Genomic DNA, 18,473 nt, shown 5'->3' on the forward strand with positions numbered 1-18,473 from the left:
GCCACCAGGCATCTGGATAATCAGAAGCAGACGGAGAGGTCCCGTCTTGGTAACCTCAGGGTCTGATGTCTTCGGAGAGCTCTGAAGGAAATTAACTCGAGCATAGGACCCTATAAAGCAGTGTGGCCTTCCTGCAGCTCACGGGCACAACGACCTGCTCTTCTTGGCTCTCTGCTAATTGTTTCCTGTCTAGCTCTGGGCACCTATGGATCCCGGGGGCAGGGACAGTGACCTCTTTTCTTCTGATGTTGCTCACAGAGGCAGGTACAGGCAGGCCCTCTGTCCCTCCATCAGAGCCCTTTCTCACCAGCTTGCCTATCCTTGGGCCAATCTGGAAGGCCCCAAAGATGCGGCAACGAGAAGACTGAGGGCAGGGCCCTCAAGGAGCTGCCACATCCGTGGAGATGAACCGATGACAGGTACACACCTGCCAGCCCTGACACCTGGAAAGGGCAGGGCGCTGAGCGCCTCGGTCCTCACCACCACTGAGGGAGGGGATTGCGGGGTGAGATGGGGGGAAGACAGAGGTTAACAGGTGTGCCTCTGGGTCAGACCGCCTGGGATCCTAGCAGTTCTTGGTCCCTGAGCTGATAACAGTTCTGACCTTGTTGGTTACTGAGAGGATCAAAGAAGTTGGTGCATAGAAAGAAAGGTGCTCAGGAGACATCAATAAATGTTAGCTATTATTACACTCGTTTTCTAGGTGAGGGACCTGGGCACAGAGAAGAGACTAATCTGGCCGAGGTCACAGGGGAGGAAGGCTGAGATCTGGACCCCCCTCTCTCTGAAGCTAGTGCTGCAGTTAGAAGCTGGTGGTCCCAGAGCCAAATTGGCCTTTAGATGTTTTTTGTTTTTGGTTTTTTTTTGCGGTACGCGGGCCTCTCACTGCTGTGGCCTCTCCCGTTGCAGAGCACAGGCTCCAGACGCGCAGGCTCAGCGGCCATGGCTCATGGGCCCAGCTGCTCCGCGGCACGTGGGATCTTCCCGGACCGGGGCACGAACCCGCGTCCCCTGCATCGGCAGGCGGACTCTCAACCACTGCGCCACCAGGGAAGCCCTAGATGTATTTTTATTTGGTTCCCCCAGTGATTTTTTTTTCATTGAATTTGTCCCCAGTGTTTTGAAGAGGCTGATTTCACATGAAAGTCTGTGTTTCTAACTTCTCTTGAAAAACTGGAAGATCTGGGCCCATGGGGCCTGTACTGTGTGGCTGGCTGTGACTGGCTCTCCTGTGCACTGTGGTCCCCACCCTGACCTGTCAACCGGTTAGGAGGCCGGCTGGCTCCCCGCAAGCATTTCCCCATCACATGGCTTCCCACTACTGTGGAGTTCTGCCACTCAGGGTGAAAGGTAAAGGAAGTCACGTGGAAGGTGTCATAGGACTTGGTGTCACCTCTGGTTTGGCGGTGGAGAGGGACGGTCAGGAAAGCTTCCTGAGGATTCACATCAAACTAATGTCTGCTGAGCACCCACTGTGTCCTGGCGCTAAGCTGGGTGCTTTTACAGGGAATCACATCTATTTTTCATAATCAAACTCTAAGGTAGGTTAAATAGTGACCTCACTTCTTGCTGAAGGAAAGTGAGGCTCAGAGAGGCTGAGTGACTTGCCCAAGGTCATACAACCAGTATGTGGTGGATGTGGGATGAGAACTCAGGCCTTTTGATATAAAGTCTACTCCATCCTGCTGGAGAAGGGTGTGTACAAACCCCCCTGGAAGAGGGAGCTCAGCCACTGTGTGTGTGTGCCTGTGTGCGTGTGTGTGTGTCTGTGTGTGTGTGTGTTGGGGGAGGGGCAGATCGACAGTGTTGAGGGGAGAGCAGAAGCGGGCTGGAGGTCAAAACACACAGCAGGAGGAGAAAGCGAGGAATGTCCCAAAGGGGAGACCGTCACTCAGAAAGGGAGGCTGGCACACAAATACTAGGTGGATGACTATCGAGGTGGGCACAGAGTGGCCACCGGGCAAACCAAGGACATCCCAGGACAAGGTCTGGTGGAAGGCCCTGTGATGCCCAGCTCTGAGCCTAGCTCACTAGTACCACTTTCCAAGGAAGGGACTGTACATACCTGCTTCCACATCCCTTCCCACCAACAACCTGTGGGCTCTTCAAGGGGCTTATGTGCCAGTGGAGGAGACAGACAATGAATAGAGAAACGAATATATAACCCAGGCAGCAATAAGCACTACAAAGAAAAATAAAGCAGGGTAAGGGGAACGGAGAGTGACGGAAGGTGGTATTTTAAACTCGGGGGTCAGGGAAGTTCTCTGTGCGGGGGACGTTTGAGCAGAGAGCTGGCAGAAGTAAGGAAATGAGTCGTAGAGAGATGTGGAGGAAGCGTGTTCCAGGCAGAAGGAACAGCAGAAGTGAAGGTTCAGAGACGGGACTGTGTGCTGAGTGTTTGAGGAGGAGGATAGGGGACAGTGTGCCAGGAGGGACTCGGGTGAGGAAGGAAGGATGGGCAGAGAGTTTGAATTTAGCAGCACACAGATTCCTGACATGTCCATGGCTTACTGACAGCCATAAAAATCTAGAGCTAGTACAGATGCTGTGGTGAGCCATCCGGGTCTCCCAGTCAGGAGAGGGTCAGGACTCACCCTTAGTGCCAGGTATGCTGGCTGCTGACGGCTGAGCTCCTCTCTAGGAACCACTCTCACCTTAAGCGGTTGCCTTGACCAGGGTCACGTCCACTCCCCTGGCAACCCGCATCCAATTACTCATAGACACCGCCTGGTCCCTAGGCCTCAATTCAGGATGAGCTGCAGAGCCCCACGGCACCAGCTGAGGCCTCTGTCGTGACCGCGTCACGGCTCAACCCTCTGCCCACCCTGCCTCCCTCGCCCTCTCCAATGTTGATCGGATAAGCCTCTTGCTCACAAACCTCTGCTTCAGGCAAACCTGGAGTGACTTTCACATTCCCTGAGCCTTCACTTGACCCTCACCGGCGCCCTGTGCAATAGGCAGGCCACAAATCAGCCCCAGTTTACCATAAAGGAAACTGAGACTCAGAGAGCAAAGGGGAATTGCCTTGAACAGGTAAGCCACAGAGAGCTTAAATTCCAGGTCTTCCACCTTCAAGTTCGGTATTTTTGTTCAATTCATCCCATATACATGGAGCTCCTACTAATTGAGAGACTGCAAAATGGAGAACAAGACACCATCCCCATCGGCAAAGGGGCTTGTGCCTCACGTGGGAAAAGCACGTTGAGAAGTGTCCAGCTGACTGCAGACTCTGAATGCTGAGTGGGTGATGGGGGCCTGTGTGCCCAGGTAAGGGTCCAGACCGAAGGAGCCAAGCAAGGGTTTGAAGCAGAGGAGGCACATGGTCAAATTTGGCTGGTATAAGGGCCCTCCAGCAGCATGCTGAGAACAGACAAGGACAGTGAGAAGGTTGGAGGCTGAGGCTCCTCTCTGAAGGCTGTCAGTCACCCACCCAACCAAGAGATGCTAGGGGTCCAGGCTATGGCCTGGCAGCACAACGGAGAGAGGCGGGCGACGGAAGGGGTACGCATGAGGAAAAATGGACAGAGCATGGGGTGGACTTGGTGAGGGGGTAGGGTCCGGGCTCTGCTGTGGGTGGCCGAGATGCCCCCATGGAGAAAGGACATGGGCGAGGGCAGGCTTGTGGAAGGTGATGACTTTGGTTGAGGACAAGCTGAGTTAGTGGAAGGGTCCAGGTGGGAGGGGCACATGTGGCTCCAGCACTCAGGAAAGAGGCCTGGGTGAGAACGGTAGATCCGGGAATCAGGAGCATCCATCAGGAGGGGCAGGAGACATGTGAGGGGGCAAAGCTACTGGGGACACAGAGGTGTGAAACTGGCTACGTTCAGGGTGTGGGTGTGTTCTCTTGGCCCGCCCAGTGTTTATCTTTGAAAAGCATTAAATCGGAACATCATCGCAGCCCTTTGAGAGTCTGGGCCTCAGCCCCACCCACTGACCCTCGTCTGCAGCTCATTCCTTCTAATACTCAACCCCAGGGATCCTTCCAGCCCCTGGTCCTTCAATCCATGGGTCCTTTCACCTTTCCACTGTTCCTCGCCTGCCACGTTTCACTTCCCTCCTTCTCAGCTCTAATTCTGTGGCGACTATAATCACTCCCCAGGCTCCACCCTCGGCTGTCTTGACGCCCTTCCCCTTCAGCACATGCTCTGGGCCAAGCCACAAACCTGGTAGATGCAACGTTTCCACCTACCCCACTCCGGCACCCAAGCAGCAGATGAAGCTGGGGAAAGTGCCCAGCCTTGCTGACCGGCCTCACTTCATTCACGATCATTATCTCAGAGGAAAGCCCAGCAAGCATACCCCAGTCCCTCCATCTCACTGTCCTAGTAGTTCTCACACCTTCTGTCTCCCCAACCCCAATGTCACTGTCACCTGATGACCGCGAAAACAGAAGCAACAGAAGAGCCCTTCCAGAGGCTCCCGCCCCAAGGCACACCCGCCCACCTGCATCTGTGCTCTCAGGTTAGGCCAACCCTCCACCAGCACGCAGGCAAGTCCCCCCCTCCCACCCTTATCCTGGGTCACTTACACCGGGGGTCAGCAAAGGTTTTCTGTGAAGGGCCAGCTAGTAAATATTTTAGGCTGTGTGAGCCACATGATCTCTGTCACAACCATTCAGCTCTACTGTCGTAGGCGAAAAGCAGAATAAGCACGGCTGTGTTCCCATAAAAACGTACTTACAAAAACAGCCTTCCAGTGGGATTTAGTGGTCGCTTGCCCACCCCTGATGCAATCTTTATGCAAACATGCTGCTCTTCCTCCCACCATAAAAAATAAATGAAAAATCCTCATGGACTCTGTATAACTCTTTTCCTAGAAAAACTCCCTGAAGGAGGGTGTCTCGCCTGCTCTCCCCTGGACCACTCCCACCAGGCTCTTACCCTCCTTCCACCTGGCTCGCTCTCCATGAGGCCCCCACCCCCACCCCGGTCCCTAGCGCCCTTCTGCAAAATACTTGCTAGCCTTCCTCCTTGCTTTATTTTCTCCTTCAGATTCTGTTGTTGTTGTTGGCTTATTTATATTGCTTATTGCCTCCATCCCTAGAAAGCAAGTTCCACAAGGACATGAATATTTTGATCTGTTTCATTCATTGCTATATCCTCAGTGCCTACAACATGGCCTGGCACATGGTAGGTGCGCAATAAATATTTGTTGCTTAGGAGATGTCATGTAGGTCTAGATTTCTGATCTCTCTTGTAAATGGGAAGATCCGGCAACACTGGGCTGTGGTAACAATCGGGTGGTGCTGAGTGACGGCTGCCCCTTTTAGGTGGGCATGTGCTGTCCAGCTACCCAGAGTACCACCCCACCCCCGGCCAGTCTCACCGACTTAGGTCACCAGCCTGGCCCCCTTAGGCATCAGAGTTTGAGACCCTTGGTTTGAAATCCCCAGGCTGAGGCTCAGGGCCAGGTGTAAAACTTTCTGAGGCCCTGGGGTGGACCTCCAGCGGCCCTGGACAGAAAAGCCTTACTGCTTCACCCCTGCTGCAAGCCAGGGCCTCCTGGAATGCCCCACACAGCCAGAGCTGAAATACCACCAGCCTGATCATTGCAGCTATTAAAATGCCTGTATCAGTATCAAAGGGAAAATGCCAAGTGGCCACTTACTCTCCCCAGAGAATGCAGCTCCGGCCTGGCCTGGGGTTTAGGGCCCACTCCCTCCCCACGCTCAGCCACAGGCCTCTTAAAGGGCTCAGGCTCAACCTGCGCCCCTGTAATATGCGGGTGGGTCCAAGTTGTGGTGTGAGGAGGGAGCCCATAGCAGAGGCCAGGTGAGCTCCTCACTCCACAGCCATGACCTTGAGCCTGGCACCTGCCCTCTCGGAGAATCTGCAAAATGGGGATATTACCCACCTGCCAACCTCTTAAGTGTTGCCGTGGAAAGTGCCTTGGAAGCCATGAAGCACTTACCAGCTGGAATTATTAAATAGGAGTTAATATTAATAATAATATTCAGTAGCTACACATATAGAGCAGTATATACCAGGCACAGGGCTAAGTGCTTTAGCATTTAATAGTTAATTTTTGATATTAGTGTATGACTCCTATTAGAACCCACCTGCCCTTGGAGGCTGTGGTGGGACTCTCTTTTGGGTTAGCACAGCTGGCCCCCAAATCCTGATGAAGCATCACTCCATGGGGAGCTCGGCAATATGGATACACGCTTGAGCTATCTTTGGGAGTGCCAGGACCTTGGGGTCTAGTCCTAGCATTCCCACTAACTGTGTATTAAGAGAGAGATGTAACCCCTCTGGGCCTTGGTTTCCTCATCCATAAAATAGGAATACTATTAGTTATCCACTGGACCATGCTGGACAGCTGGAGGGGTAAAATGAGATGAGATCAGAAAACAAAAAGAGGGGTCCAGATGTGAAGAAGGGTGAGCACCTGCTGTGCCAGCCTGTTTTTCTGAGCGGCCAGATGAAGGCTACTTCTCTCTTGAGCTGGTGCCAGGCCTGCCTCCTTCCACCTGCCACAGTGAGGCTGGCCTGGCCTCATGCACTGCTGCCGACATGTGGTCACGCCCCTCCCCCTCCTGGGAAACTCAGACCCCCTCTTCCCACAAAGGAGAGGGTGATGGAGGGTCCTGTCTACAACCCTGCCTTTTGACCACAAGAACCAGAAGTTGAAGGAAGGAGTTGCCCATTGAAATGACCATGCTGGGCAAAGCTCTGGCCCCTGTGCCAATCTGATCACAATGCTGGCACACAGTGGGTGCTCCATTCCAGCTGCTGGAGCTTTCTCATTGCCCTGTGCCATAGCTGCTACTGGGCTGGTGCCCCACTGGAGACTGAGCTGGCCCTTTGAGGGAAGGGCCTGGTCTGGTGTCTCTGAGCCACACTTGAACCAAATTACTTACTTTTAGGCCTGTCCCCCGCTAGGATCTATCCCTGTGGTCCCAGGTGGGCTTTGGCCTGGGCTTGGGCAGAATTCAGATCGATGGAGATGAGGGTGGGGGAGGGCAATCCAGGGAGAAAAGCAAAGGCATGGAGGCAGGGCCAGGGCTGCACAGTGCTAGCTCTGTGGGCCGAATCCCAGGGACTGCAGGAGAGGGACAGATGGGTTTTGTTAAGGGGACAGGCCTGTGTGTGGCTGCATGCCCCGGAGTGCAGGCAGCCGAGCCGAGTGAAATCGAAGCGGAGGAAATGGAGACGCTCAACCCACCCCCACCAGAACTGGACTTGCCCCGTCTGCTCCGGGAGCCTGTGTGCTGGGGGCCGGACAGGTTGCCGTGGGGGGCCTGAGGAACTGTCTTCTCCCTCCCTCCCCCGCTCCCCGTTCTCTTTGTGCAACGGACTTGGCGTCTGATCATAGACTCCCAGGGCCATGAAACAGGGCTGGAGGATCCTCCAGATGCCACGAGCTGCCTTTGCCACCCTGCTTCACCAGAACCACGGAGAGATATTGCTCCAGGCTCTGCAGATCAGAAAATTGGGGAAGGAGGCGCCTGTCCCTGTGTGAACTTTCTAGCCTTCATATGAGAAAGTTCTTCCAGCTAAACTAAGTCTCTGCTGCTGCCAGGGAGAAAGGAGCTGGGCCCTGGACTGTGCAGACGTGGGTGGGAGCCAGGTTAGCATGGGGCCTAGGACCTCCGGTTTCAGGGGCTCGGAGGTCATCCATGGACCCAGGGCAGGATGAAGCAGGGTCCCCCACAGTGGAGTGGGGAGGGGCTGGGGGCAAGAGTGCTGGGACGGAAATCAGAGCCTCTCCCCCACTCCCTTCCCTTCCACAAATGGGTATCGAGCACCTATGTCAGCAGGGCCACGCAAAGTGCCGGGGACCCACATGTGAGCGGAGCAGACATGGAGGCTGTCCTCATGGAGTTTACTCTCTAGGGAGGGGCACATAAGAGTCTCCAAACCACACACATCAACGTGAAGCAGCCACTGTCATCAGAGCTCTGGCCAGCGGGAGCCAGGTGCTGAGAGCCAGTCCTGGGGTACCGACTAGGTTGGTTCTTCGTGGGGAAGTGACAGCTGATCTGACATCTGAGGATGCGCAGCAACTGACCAGGGGAGGGGCCCAGATACAGGGGAAACGCGCTAAGACCTGATGTAATACGGTGCTTCTAGTGAACCAGGTAGGAGTATTGCACATATTTACTCACTCAGCACTCACAGCAGCCCATTCATGAACGCGGAAACTGAGACAGAGACAGGTGAATTAACTTGCACACAGCCAAGAAGGGCAGAGGCAGGATTTGAGCCTGGCTCTGAGCCCATGACCCTCTCTGTATGCCTGTGCCTGTGCGGGTGGGGGTGAGGGGAGGTGGGCTCTTTTCGAGAGATTGCAACATCTATTACTGGAGAGACAGGCACTGCTCAAAGCACTCATTTTAACTTTTTTTAATCCTAAAAACAACACTCATAAGATGGAGATACTCTTATCATCATCACCCCATTTTATAGAGATACAACCCAAAGCACAAAGGGGTTAAACAACTTGCCCAGTGTCACACAGCCGGTAATTAGCAGAGCTGGACTTGAACCCGGCAATCCGGCTCCAGAGTCTGTGCTCTTAGCCATGACCGTGTACAGTCATTTGGCTAGACTTCAAAAGTGAGCGGAGGAGAGCCATGAGGCTAGAGAGGGTGGCAAGGGCCCCATCCTGCAGGCCTCATGGACCATATTAGGAAGCAACAGGAAGTCTCTGTAATCAGGGAAATGTGGTGATCAAATTTAGAGTTTTTGAAAGATTACCCTGGCTGCCATGTGGATGATGAAGAGAGCAGGGCAGGGTGAACGGGGGTAAATGAGTTAGGAGGCTCCTGCTGTGGCCTGGGGGACCCAAGGGTAGCTCAGGTAGGGAGGTGCAGGCAGTGAGACAAAGAAGAAGACAGGTTTGTGGGAGGCCGACAAGGTGCAGTCGGTAGGACATGGAATCAATGCAGTTGGACGCCAGTGCTGGGCATGCAGAGGTTCTGGGGAGGGCCAGACTTCCTGCTCAGCTTAGAGACACTGAACGTGAGGTGCTGTCAAGACATGCTGGAGGAGTGGGATGACAGGTGTAGAATGGGTCTGGAGCTCTGACGAGATGAAGACCACATACAACGTTACAGCCAGAGCTGTCTAATCATGGAACATCCAGCTGCATAAGGCAGTGATCTCCCCGTCACTGAGGGAGTGTAAGCCTGAGAATCAGAGGTGCTGTTGGGGATTCCTTTTAGCACATAACTTCTTTCTTTCTAACATTCTGAGTTCGTGGAGTGGGGAGACGCTAGAGGTGGCAGGACCACCCTCCCCCACCATGTCACCGAGTCTCCCCCTACCCCTGGGAAACCTCAGTGCCAGCTCACAGGGAAGTCGCTAAGCCTGTCCCTGGAAAAGCCCCAGCTCATGCACCTTTCTGCATCCCTGTCCCCAGAGGTCACCCTTCCTGTCCTGCCTTACAGGCCACCTTGTCAGAGCATGACCTGTTGCAGAAAACCTCCAAGTGATGGCTTAAGAGGCACCTTCATGGGTCATCTGCAGCATAAGAGGTGACTGCGGGTGTAAAGTCCCTTGGATGGCAGAATCCCAGGCCCTGTGACAGCCTATGGGGGGAAGATGTGTCCTCTGGGGGCAGCAGGGCCTTCCCTGCTGAACTGAAAGAACAGGTAGGGGACTCCTCTGGCGGCCCAGTGGTTAAGACTCTGTGCTCCCCTTGCAAGGGGCACGGGTTCCACCCCTGGTTGGGGAACTGGGATTCTGCATGCCACGTGAAAAGAACAGGTAGGAATGAGCCTCCTGGCGGGGGGGCGGGCGTGGGGGCAGGTAGACCGGGTGACCTGCCCACAGCGGGAAATGCCTGAACTAAGGAAAGACAGAGACTTCGCTTTGGACTGCGGGCATGGAGGAGGCCTGGGAGGCTGGGGATGGGTGACAGGAGAGGAAAGGGGGCTGAGGAGGCCCAGCCCGTGTGGACTCCAGCCATGCGGGACTTCAGGAAAACCCACAATAGCCTCCAGGAGGGGAGACAGGGGCCCAGTGTCCCCTGGAAAGGCTGTGCCCAGCCTCTCAGGCAGGCAGTTCCGCCCCTTTGTGCTCGGCTTGCCCTCACTCTTTGAAGGCTCAGAGGAGTCCCCACTGCCAGCAGGCCCATTCCCGCCCTTTGGGCCACAGAGAGTTTTCTGCAGGGAGGCCCACACCCAGGGCAGGAGGCCTGCAGAGGAGCAGGGAGTGTCCGCATGCCTCTGCTGCTGGGGCCTGCCTGCCAAGCAGCTGGGACCCCAGCCTGCCCCAGCCCTCCCAGCCCCTCCCCACACCCGGGCCTCAGTTTCCCTTGGAGGAAACTGCTGACTTCCTTTCCTTACGGAGGACTCAACAAGACTGCTTCTGAATATAAATGTTTCAGACATTACATGAAATTCCTAAAAATCTTATATGTTCTGGTATAATGTTATAAGTCATAATTCTAGTTATTATTTTAAAATGTATATCTCAGAAATAACTAAATTTCCTTGTCAATTGCATCATTATGAACTTTCATCAAATCTTTAACCGTGGTCATTTTTAAGTCTTTTGTCATTTACAGACAGTTCTGGGTGTACTCTGATGCTTTTGCAAAAATGTTCCTATAAAAGCGTTTCATCTTCAAGGAATTCGTGGAAAAGACTCTGACAAGCACAGGTTTCTGGTAACTGACTATACTGCTGAACTGAATGAATAAGCATTTTCAGAACTCTAACGGAAAACTGATGAACTCATAAAAGTGTTAACAAAAGATCAAGATGAGAAAAAAATTAATTACATGGGACTGAGTGAACTGATGGGGATGATTATAATTTTTGTGACTTTGAATAAAAAAAAAAAGAACTGCTTCTGGGAGGGACAGAATCCAACCAAAAGAGGTGGGAGAAGGATTCCTAAGGCTTCTGCTGAAACCTCCTTTCTTCTGGAGGGCAAAGTTGATTTTATTTTTTGAAAAACCAAGACCAAAACCCAAACCCAACAACCCCGCTCCAAAAAAATAAATCCCACTGCTTTCGCTTCTTTAACCAACCCCTACTTTCAAACTGTGCAGCGTACAGTAGGACTTTCATTGACATCTCATCGTGACCCTCATTACTGCCATTACTGCTGATACTGCCACCATCAGCCCCTGAAGCGCTGCTCAGGACTCAGGCGAGGGGCCTGGGGCAAACTGCACAGGATGCTCCTGGCTCAGGGGAACAGATACAGTCTCTGTCTCTGTCTCAAGTACTGTGAGCTGTGGAGTTTGTTAAACAACCTACTGCCAGACCCTACCCACGGGGATTCACATCAGGGTTTGGGGAAGGAGGTCAGCTTTGGTGTGTTTTAAAGTTCCGCCGGTGCCACTATGCAGCCTGCCCATCACCAGTCCAGGGACAGGCCTTTGAGGGTGTGCAGACATGAGAGAAGGAGGGGAGAGTCACTTAAAAAAGTTTAGTTACTATAGAACTTTTATCCCTATTTTGCTCCAAAAGGGGACACTCAGGCAGCTACAGAGGCACACAGATAGACACACATTATACAGCAAAGCAGCAGGACAGAAGAGAGAGAAAGAAAAGCAAGGGCAGGGTGACGAAACAGAGCTGAGACTGGAGCTTATGGAAAACCTTCTGCCCGAAGGACTCTGCTCTGCCGTGGGGTGAACGCCAGATTTGGGGCTAAGCTTCCTAGAGGACAGTTCAACGTCCAAGAGACAAGACCCAACTCACCCCTCCTGGAAGCCCAAACATTCTGGTAGCCAAGGCTGGACAGGGACTTTCTAAGGGTCCTCATCACCAAGGCCTGCTGTATCAAAAGGCATTCTCAGCTCCATTCTTACAACAAAGATGGTAATGTGAGCTGATGCCAAGTCAGTTCGGTAAATGCCACCTCTGTGGGAGCTGAATCAGACTGAACTAAACAGGTCCCTAGCCCTGGCCTATGTGACCTGCCTCAGCTGACAGTGAAATGTGGTACTCTATACAGATTGTATACACATGTGGCTCTGAATGCCAGCTCTGGGGCCAGACTGCCCGGGTTCAAGACCTGGCTCTGCTACTTACTAGCTGTGTGACCTTGGGAAAGTTATGCACCTTCTCTGGGCCTCTGCGTTCTCTTCCGTAAGAAGGGAAGAGTAAAAGTATAACCACTTCATAGGATTATTGTGAGAATTAACCGAATTAATAGATATAAAGCTCTTTGGATACTGCTTAATAAATATTAGCTATTAATAAAAGTTGTAGACATGATACAGCCTCATTTTATCTCCACCACTGATGAGGGAGGTCGTAACGGTTACAGTTGCTATTAACTGAATCTTGCACCAACTCTATGAGGAGGATGTTATCCCCATTTTGCAGATCAGGACACAGAGACTCAGGTCACACAACTATTTAGCAGCAGAGGTGCTGTGGGCTTGCCCACTTTACTGTTTTGCTCCAACCAAAAACATGCCAGGCAGCCTGGGCAGGTGAAGACAAAGCTCCTGACCCTTGGGAGTAGGGGATGGGAGGGGACGGATGCTCCTAGCTGCTCTGTACAGGTGGGCACACATCACACTGAGCTACCCCCACTCTCAGCCAGGACCAGGGGTTGCAGCTCTGACTGAAGAGGAGTTAATCATTTCATCCTCTACTGATTGCTGCGAAACACCCAGCTCCAAGGCACACCCCCTGAGCAAATGCTGAGCAGACAGCTGGGTCTGGGTTGAGGGCAGTGGGCGGAGGACAGCTGACTGAGACGGCTTCACTGGCCTCCAGCAGTGGGACCTTAAATCAGCAACTAATCGCTGAGGGCTGCCTACTTTGTGCAAAGCCCCAGGCAAGACTCAGCCAAGGACTCAGAGACCAGTGACCTCCTATCCCTGCCACTGGGTTGTATGGGGTCAAATGGAGAGACGAGACGTTTAACGGCAATGGCGAGGAGGGCACACTGCACAATGTGTTTGAAACTGAGCCGTGGTTGGCAGATAGATTTTTATCTTGTGCATTGACTCTAATAGACTGGGAGCGGCAGCCTGGAGAGCTGTGTCGAGAAAGATTCTGAGGCCTAGGTAGACTCACGGGGCATGGGCTGAGTGATTAGTAATGCCTGCCGTGGTTCTCGGGTAAGAAAAGTCAGCACGTGCCCTATTTTCCTTCTCTGAGCTAGATGCTCGGCATGGCCAGGCAGTTCTGCAGGAAGTTGGAGCAGGGAGAGGGCCTATTTGGGGTCGGGGTGGTTTGGGAAGACTTTCCAGAGGGCACTGGGGCAAGTCTGGAATGATTAGGAATAAGGGGAAAAGGCATCTTTCTGAGGGTGTCAAACTGTGAAACTGTGCATAAGGCAGACGGCATACTGCTTCACATGCTTTGACTTTTTCTCACCATCTTCTTATGAAGGCTGGCTACTTAATGAGGTCCTCAGTCTGGTTTGGAGCTACTTGCTAGGTTTAAGGCCTTTGGTGAAGCAATAAAACTTTAACAGCTCTTCCTAGTTTTATCTATGGTAAATATTGCTCTGTATTTTAAAAAATTAATTAGAGTTAGGAAATAGCTCTTTATCTTGAACCTCAACTCTTGCTAGCTGGGTAGCAATTTCCTGGAACAGTGTTGAAAAGGATTCCGAAGCTGTGAAAAGTGTGCAGCAATCGATTAATAATGTCTGCTGAGGGCCAAGAAGTGGAGAGTGGAGTGTACACTTGCCTTGTCTTGGCCACCACTTGGCCAGACAATTACTACTGTCCAGAAAGGAGAAGGTGTGGTGTGGAGGAGAGGTGACTGATGGAGACAGAGGTCCTACCTCCAGCTACTCTGATACCTGGTGTGCAGCTTTGGACCTGTTTTCTCATCAGTAGAGTGAGGGGACTGGACTCAAGGGTCTCTGAGGATCTTCCCTCTATTAATTCCCCATAAGACTAGTCATTTACTCATAGTGTGGAAAGAGGAGTAGTATTAGGATTGACTCAGTGGAGCACTGGCTGCATCTGAGGGCACCTGGAACTAAGCTCTGTCCATTAACTGAGGTCCAGGCAGCTGTGATGTACACAGGACACTCTACACAGGCCCACACCCCACCATTCACACACTCTCCCTTTAAGAACCTGCTCCTGTCCTCAATCCTAGAGGACCCCATCCAGAGCCCCAATCTCTCAGCCACTGCTCTGATCCCTCCTCCAAATGCTCCTGGAAAGAGCGCAGTAAGGGGCTCCTGTACACACTCTATAAATGTAAAACATTCCCGTTACAATGGTTGCTATTGTTATTTTTAGGGATGAGGGAGTCTGCCTGGGGTTCCCTCAACGTTTTAGCTTGGAAGTTTCAACCACTTCCTCGCCCAGGGGTTTCTTGGGGTGGAAAATGCCCTCAACACCCAAAGGACTGGATCACAGATAGTGAGATGGAGGTAGAGTGACATCAGTTTTCTCAGCTATAAAATGGGGTAATGAGAGTATCAATCCTTAGGGAAGTCGTGAGGAGTGAAAGAGATAATACATGTAGCACTGGGCCATTGTACATACCCTATAAATGCGGGACACTCCTATTACAGCTGCTGTTACTCTTGCTGTTGGCCCCGGGATCACCTGCTCCGGGATGCACTGCCTGCCCCGGATCCCCAGGAGCTCTCCAGACCTTTACAGAGAAGGAATCTGAGGTGCAGGTGCAGGGCACAGCTTACCTGTACATACCCTCCTCTGTACATACCCTATAAATGCGGGACACTCCTATTACAGCTGCTGTTACTCTTGCTGTTGGGGATGGGGAGTCTGCCTGGCATCCCTCAACGTCCACCCTGAAGGAGGCTGCTGACACCCCTTGCTCCCCCTTGGCCTGCAAAATGGATCTGGCAAGTTTAAATTCCACCCTCTTCTCTACCACCGCACACCGTCTGCCCAGCCCCAGGTGACATCTGATTTCCTCCATTTGGGCCATTCCAGTTTCTTTTTTTACAGCAAGCAAATCAAGTAACAGGCAGCTGGAGCGCTCATTAAGGGTCCCAGACCAGGAGAGAGGCGCTGATGGGGGAACAGCTGGAGCTGAGGCCTGGAAGCCACACTCCCAGCTCCCCTGAGCTGGCTTCCTGCCCCCATGCTCCTCTCCTGGCCCTGACCCACCCCTCCCAGTGGCTCAGCCACTCAGATCTGGGCCTGTGCTCACATCAGCCCCAGCTCACCTCATTCCAGCCTCTTCTCCCTGCTGGGTACCCTCAGCCTGGCCTGCCAGCTCCCTCTTCCTCCTGTCTCACAGTCACAGCCTCTGCCCCCAGCATGCAGCTTTCCCCACTGGGATGAGTGGTGTGCATGTGCCCGTGGATTCCTGCCTCCAGGCCTTTGCCCAGGCTGTGTGCCTCCCCAGGATCGCTCTGCCCGATGCCCTGCCTCCACCCTTCAGGGAGTGGCCCCGGGATCACCTGCTCCGGGATGCACTGCCTGCCCCGGATCCCCAGGAGCTCTCCAGACCTTTACAGAGAAGGAATCTGAGGTGCAGGTGCAGGGCACAGCTTACCTAAGGCCACACGGCTGGCAAAGCCCAGCTAGAATCCTGGCACATGGGGTGCCTTTGTGCCCCTCGCAGGCACGAACCCTCTGCATGTCCATTTCACAGAATCATTCTGCAACAAAACCATTCCCTCTCTCTCCTCTGCCAGGCCTTCTCACCCGGGGGTTTCCACTGGCCCCAGTTCTCACTTCTCTCCTCACCCTTCCTCACCTTTGCCCTTTGCTCTGATCTGGGAGAACAGACCTAGGAAAGGAAGGGGTGGAGGAAGGGCCTCCAGTTGCTCCTGAACACCTCTGATGGCCCAGAAGCTGCCTGCTCCTAGCACGGCATCATCCCGTGGACCTTTCTGCGGTGACGTGCATGTTCTATGGCTGCGCTGTCTATCTGGTGGCCACTAGCTACAGGTACCTTTGAAAGATGGCTAATGTAACCAAGTAACTACATTTTAGATTTTATTTAATTTAAATATAATGAGTGACATGTGACTAATGGTTACCGTACTGGACAGGGCAGACCTTAGAGTGTCCCTTCCGGAGCCACTGGACTGCAGGCCCCGTCCAGGGGAGGCCTCCTGGGGTTATCACCATACAGACTAGACCACCTGCCCCCTCTACCCACAGGACTGCTCCCTCCCTCTGGTCCCAACGCCCTCTGCTACTGATCTCAGGTCCCACCACTGTGGCTGCCATTTCCATTCATTCCCCTGTCTCCACTAGTGCCCCTGACCAGGTCACAGTCCCCTCTGGCTGCACTAGCCTCTCGTTTGGCCCCCCTGCTCTGCCCTGCTCTTCCACTCATTCTGTGTACGTCGCTGCCTTCCTCAAGACCCTTCCACGGCTCTCCAGTGCTCTTACAAAGAATGAACTGCCTCTAAGGCCCCTCTTGACCTAGGCTGCCTGTCTCTCTCCAGCCATATCTTCCACCACCCAGTTCCCCAAGGCAAACCCCTCCCTCTGGCTTTCGGCTTCCAGAAGTTGTTCCCTTTGCCCTGTACTCATCCCCATTTGCCTGGAGAACTCCTATTCACTCTTTAAGTCTTCACTTGAAAATCACTTTCCCAGGAAGCCCCTGCCATCGGGTAGCTGCATGGTAATCCATTCCCCAGATCTCCTCTGCTTCCATTATCGTAGCTTTTTTCACACGACATGGTCACTGCCCATTCTCTTCTCAGTGTCCTATTTGCCTGTAAGTTCCAAAGGGCGGAAGTGTGCCCCCACAATGCCTGACCCACAGCTGGCTCTCAGGTTCAATTGCCGAATGAGTGGATGAGGATGAACAAAGGAAGGTGGCGGGCAGAGTGGGGAGGGCACTGGAGGCGGGGTCACTGGAAGCTTAGGTTCCAGTCCTGGATCTTGCCACATGACTCTGGGTAACCTACTGCCCCTCTCTGGGCCTTAGTTTCCCCATCTGTAAAATGGGGGTCTAGAAGTCAGTAGGAATTTGGAGAGGAGGACTCAGCCTGGCAGATAATAACACTGTCAGCCCCAAGGCCCTGCGAGTATGATGCTTGGCCTGGCTAAGTCTTAAGCAGAGGAAGCCAAGATCTGGGAAAGGGCTGGGCATGCCCTGGCCAGCAGGAGGGGCCAGGAAGGGGAGAGGATGCAGAGAGGAACTGAGCGGAACATCCAGGGTCAGATGTTTGTCCTTCAGCAGCCAGGGCCCCAGGGATCCCTGGGGCAGCCCTCACTGTCCTGACACCCTCTCCACCACCCAGCAGTCCCACGTGCACTGTCAACTAGCCGGCAAAGGCCGCCTGCCGGCACTGCTGAGTCCAGAGGCTTCCCTCGGAGTCCCGGGGGACCTTGGGTGGCCTGACAGAGCCCACCAGCTTCCCTGAGGCCCGGTGGGGCGTGGGAATGAGCTGAAAGTAGCAGTCATGGGTGCACCTCTGGCATCAGTAAACTTGTCCTATGACCACCCTGTCTGCTCTGGCCCTCTGACCTCGCTCTCCGTGATCACCCTGGAGACCTACTTTGGCAAGGAGCAGCCTTTGGCTGGTGGAGGCGCCCAAGAAGAGCCTGGCTGTGGGGAACTGGGGCACCATCGGCACCCACTGCAGTTAGTGCTGGGTTCTGATGCTTGCCGTCCTCACCCCCGCTTCGATGGTAGATTGGAACTCAGAGGGGTTAGGGTATTTACCCCAAGTTGCACAGCTTCAGTAGCAGAGTGGGGACAAAAACCAGGCCTGCTGGGCTCCACCTCCTGCTTTTCACTGTTCCATACCACCTCCTACTAAGTCAGAGGTCCCCTCCCAGCTCTTCCCCTCGGAAACCGTCCACGGCCAGCCTGTTCCAAGAGTTCTTCTCAGACTGCTGTGGCCTTTACCTGTGGGTCCTCCCCTTCATCCGGGCCCTGGATCCCTGTGCTGTCCAGATTCTCAGAAGTCACCAGGCCTCACGGTCTCCTGGCCCAGCCTTTACTCTGGTGGCACTAATGAGACCGTATGTCCCTACTTCCTGTGGTCTTTTCATGAAGTCCCGAGATTGCCCTGGCTAAGAGACACTAGTGGCTTCTAATACACTTGGGTTCAAGGACATTTTGGAAATGGGAAAAAGCTCAGCATCCTTTTCCCAGAAAGACACACCGACACAAAATGTTGGGGACCATTCCAGGGAACCAGGGACAAGAAACCCAGCTTCAGAACAAGAGGGTAAGCGCTTATTCATGCCCAAGGACAGCAGAACCAGAACGACCAACACCTGGGCCCTAGCGTTCTGGGCAGGGACCAGGACACCACCCCTTGCAAGGACTGCCTCCCTGTCCCCCTCAGACCCTTGGATAACTCACTCCCTCTCTCTTCCCAAAGGAACATGGCAATAAAAGGCAGCACTGATCGTCGAGGGATAGATGGGGAGGGCCGCGGGGGCCCAGCAAGCCTCGCCCCCGGCCATCGGGCTCAAGTCCCACCGCGTGGGCGCTGGGCGGCTCTCTCAACACCCTGGCGGGGTGCCGGGAGGGAGAAGTGGCGCCTGGCCGCCTTTGCGCGCCTCCGCGCCTTGCCTTCCACCACCTGCCCCGCGCGCTCAGGGCGATTCCGGCGCGGAACGCGGGAGACGCCTGCCAGAGG

The 18,473-nt window shown here is 53.8% G+C and overlaps 1 protein-coding gene across 4 annotated transcripts in view; it reads right to left on the reverse strand.

Annotated features, from left to right (window-relative positions):
• The window catches only part of COL13A1 (collagen type XIII alpha 1 chain), a 278,117-nt gene that overhangs the window by 126,195 nt on the left and 133,449 nt on the right, over positions 1-18,473 (reverse strand). The window lies entirely within an intron of this gene.

The sequence above is a fragment of the Neophocaena asiaeorientalis genome, unplaced genomic scaffold (genome assembly GCF_003031525.2).
Source record: "Neophocaena asiaeorientalis asiaeorientalis breed wild unplaced genomic scaffold, Neophocaena_asiaeorientalis_V1.1 scaffold31, whole genome shotgun sequence".
NCBI classification, from domain to species: Eukaryota; Metazoa; Chordata; class Mammalia; order Artiodactyla; family Phocoenidae; genus Neophocaena; species Neophocaena asiaeorientalis.